Here is a 3,843-nt window from a genome sequence, read left to right on the forward strand (position 1 = left end):
ACTAGTCATTCCTCAATTTCGTGTGTTTCCTAACAAAATAATATTGTCAACACAACAACACAATATTAGATTTTCCAAAGCAACAAAGTTTCAAATCGTTCCACCAATTAACAACAAGATTGGGGAGATGCCAAGCTCAAGCAATGCTTAATTTCATGTTTGTGTTGCCACTACAAGTTTCCCTATTAGTCCACTACTTGGGAAACACTTGAGAGGTGTCTACCTTACTCGAAATTCACACCTTCTTTCGAAGAGAGTTGATGGGGAACCGCTGTAGTCGGGCCATCACTCGGAAGAAAGAAGAAGAAATCGAGTGAAAATATGAACACCACTTATCCAAATGACTATATAGGGGTCGTTATCTCACTTTTAACTCAATTTTTCACTTTGATCCACCCAAACACTCTATATTTTTCAATACGTGCAACAATATATGTAGTACAACAACTTTAATCCATCAATAAAATTTACTTTATAACACTAGCATGGGGGTACACAAATATTCCTTTCAACTTCATCTCTATCCTACTTTTCCGAGTACCAACTCACCCAATATAACCTCGTTAACTCCTTAATGCTCAATCCCCTAATAATTTACCCAACACTTTATCCAATTTTTATACTCACTACCTTTCGAGCGTTTGTGGTCGAGTGACATCATGATGGCATTGGCTATTTAAAATTTAAACCAAAACTTTAAAGCACCACAAGGAAACAAACAAAATTATTTTTCAAGGAACCTCAAAGGTATCTTTACTTTTCAAATACATTGGAAATTCTTTGAACGACTCGGAAGTAGCCTCAATGAAAAATATTTGCAAGTGAAATGAGGTAATAGGGTATCCTCCGGGAAGAATAAAGTAAAGGAGGGATGTCTAAAACACATTTTTGCCAAAACATTTTTAGATGCCCAAGAAAACCGAGTGTTCTGCTTAACCAAATTCGACACTTGAAAAATTTGAAAAGGGTTGCTAGTTTTGCAAAAACAATTTCAAAAGTAATTCGGAACCTAGAGCTTTGATACCACTTTATTGTAGTGACTCGAGAAAGGGGTCCCACAGCTCCGCGACTCTGAGCCAATGAGGAATCGACATGTCACAAATGGCATCTCGATAGCTCATCAACCTGAAACCGCAAGGCCTTTTGAGTTTAGGTTGTTGGTTTACAAAACACCTCCTTGGACAAATCATTCTAGCAACCTAACAACATATTTTCAAAAGCTGAACTCAAAGTGGGCTAAAGGATTTGGGCTTACAATACGAGCCCCATTTGGAAAATAACAAATCACTAAGTAAAAACAAGTATGAGAGACGCGCCCCAGGGTTACGGGTCTCCCAAAATTTGTAAATAAGGGAGTAGAAAACAACTAATTAAATAGAAAGTAAATAAATAGGTTGCTTCAAAATCCGATAAGAGACCAAAACCCTCTTTTAATAAAATTAAAGAAGAATGTGCCAAGTCGGGCCATATGCCTCCTCTGTACGCTCCCCGACCACATACTCGAAACCTGCACACTATTGTAGGGGTGAGCTTTCGTCCTCGCATGCCCAATAGGGGCCGACCCAACCAAGCTAGGTTTGAAAAATAATATACTTGAAAATATATACTACATAATATTGTGAACGTTTATCGAAAATACTTTAAAAATAGGCAATCACAAATGTTTATTCTCTTTTATAAAACATATGCAGCATGCTTCACACAACTTGGAACTCCGAGATACTTACCTGCCGGCTAAACTAAAAAAAATCGGTGACCGACCTGGTTCGTCATCCTTCGAGAACCAGCCAACTACTCTGTAGTCCTTGTGACTACAAGTAGTGAAAGTGTCCATTTCCTGGCCCTGAGTCTCCTATGACTGGTTCACTGTCTGTACTCACCCTTCCTCGACAAACATAGGAGCACGGCCCCCTCCGGAGGTTCACAGTTATCGACACCGTGGGATCCCTAGGAATCTACGCGTCTAGGTCCCATTCACTTTCATGTCACAAGTACATACATGCACTGGGTACAGTATCTCAACATGCAAGTCTAGCCTCGGTTTTCGCAATCAACAATTATCAGTTATGAAAACACAGGTATCCCGAGGCATAGACTAATGAACAACCAAAAACGTACTTGCAGGCAACATATTATTATGCTAGAGCATTCCACATATATCAAAAAGCCTCTAACAAGGAAGGGACAGCTCACCCTACCTGGATATGGAGTGCTCGCCCAAACTTAGTTTTGTCTCTGACATTGGATACTTCATCCAATTCCATGTGCACACGCTCCAGTCCTTTGAAATAAATTCAAACTAATGAGTAACCTCACATTATCATAGCGTATTAACCGAACAACCAAAACTTTGATTTAATTTGTTTGAAGTCTAACGAATTCCTCTTTAATAGATAAAACCTACTATCCATTCCCAAATAATTCAAATGATATGGCTTTTGAACCATTTAGGATATGGTGATTTTAATTAGCACCTTGACCTTCATTTCTTTACCCTTTTTACTTTAAGAAAACAAATGGCAATTTCCATTCTCGACCATTCTACTAAATAAATTTCTTTCAATTTTTGGAACATGGGAAAATTAACAAGGCTATGATCCGAAATTAAATATTAGGTCAACTTGTTAGACCTTTCTATTTTCATGCTATACCTTAGCTTCCTTAATTTCCCATTTAATCATCAGAGTATTTACTAAATGAACTTCTTATTAAGTTCAGCCCAATAATCATTAGCCAATATAACTTCATTTCGGATACCAATTTCTTATGAACTTGAGCAATTTACATTTTCGTTAACAATAACCATCCCACTTCTTTTCTTACAACCGTGGTATCCAAAATGATAGTTATAGTATTTTACATTTCAACGTTGATAACGATTTTTTTGCTAATTCAAAAGGCCAATTTCCTCTTGATTAAACTGACTTCATCCTTTTCCTCAATCATGCAAGGTTTCCAAGATAATTCAAACAAAAGGTACCACTTTTGTTTCTGATATTTCACAGAACCAAAATTTCACCCAGTACACACAACATACGGCAAAAACAGATCCAAACACCTAGTCCCTTACCATTCTTCTTCTCCAAAATTAACTCCTCTGCTACGATATCCTTCGACACGAAACTCGATTTCTTTAGAGCCTTCAAAATTACAATGACATCACCCCAACACTACCTCAACAACCACATAAAGCCAAAGATTGTACAATTGGTGAGATAAGATAATAGTCCAGAATCAAGGCCTTACCCCTTCTCCTTCAACGGTGATTCAATCAAAGCCTCACCTTGGGGCTCTCCTCTTTAAACCCAAATGCAGATTCTCCAAACCTCACACAATCCAATTTAAACAATAGAAATTAGGGTTTTTAGTCTAAATCGGAATAGAGGCTTCAACCAAGTCTAGGATGACGTAAATTACCTAACAGAGACGATCTGAAGGCTCAGTGACTGTGAGCGGAGGAGCTACGGTGATCCACGCGCCAGCGGCGGCGCGTGCATCGCGTATGGCGGATTGGGTCAGAATCGGAGGTCAGAGTTTTGGGGTTTCGAAAGATAGTACAGCTCTGACTTTGTTTATAGAGGTGTTGAAGCTCGATTTTGGCCGGAGGTTGGAGATTAGGGAAAGGCAGTGGCTGTACTTCGACATCGGTAGTATTCTGGCATCAGACGGTGCAAAGGCTTCGGGCTTTGGGTGAGTGGCCTGGTCCCGATCTATAGGAATTATTACAAAGGTTGATGGGGCGAAAATGTGTAGTTCGCTCAGGACACTTTGGGATTAGTGCAATATGGGTACGATTGAGTTCATGTAAACAAACACAACCATTGCTGTAATCCTTAGAAGTCT

The 3,843-nt window shown here is 39.0% G+C and overlaps 1 long non-coding RNA gene across 2 annotated transcripts; it reads right to left on the bottom strand.

Annotated features, from left to right (window-relative positions):
• Nucleotides 1-1,475: 1,475 nt before the first annotated feature.
• Nucleotides 1,476-3,491, bottom strand: LOC112193671. Of its 2 annotated transcripts, none has more exons than XR_002933956.2 (4): nt 3,247-3,491; nt 3,071-3,140; nt 2,199-2,281; nt 1,476-1,507 (listed from the first exon to the last, which is right to left on the bottom strand). It is a non-coding gene; the product is annotated as an uncharacterized LOC112193671 (long non-coding RNA). The 2 variants fall into 2 exon arrangements; XR_005808536.1 differs by having other exon boundaries at nt 1,483-1,514.
• Between the last annotated feature and the right edge of the window lie 352 nt (nt 3,492-3,843).

The sequence above is a fragment of the Rosa chinensis genome, chromosome 3, assembly GCF_002994745.2.
Source record: "Rosa chinensis cultivar Old Blush chromosome 3, RchiOBHm-V2, whole genome shotgun sequence".
Classification (NCBI taxonomy): Eukaryota; Viridiplantae; Streptophyta; class Magnoliopsida; order Rosales; family Rosaceae; genus Rosa; species Rosa chinensis.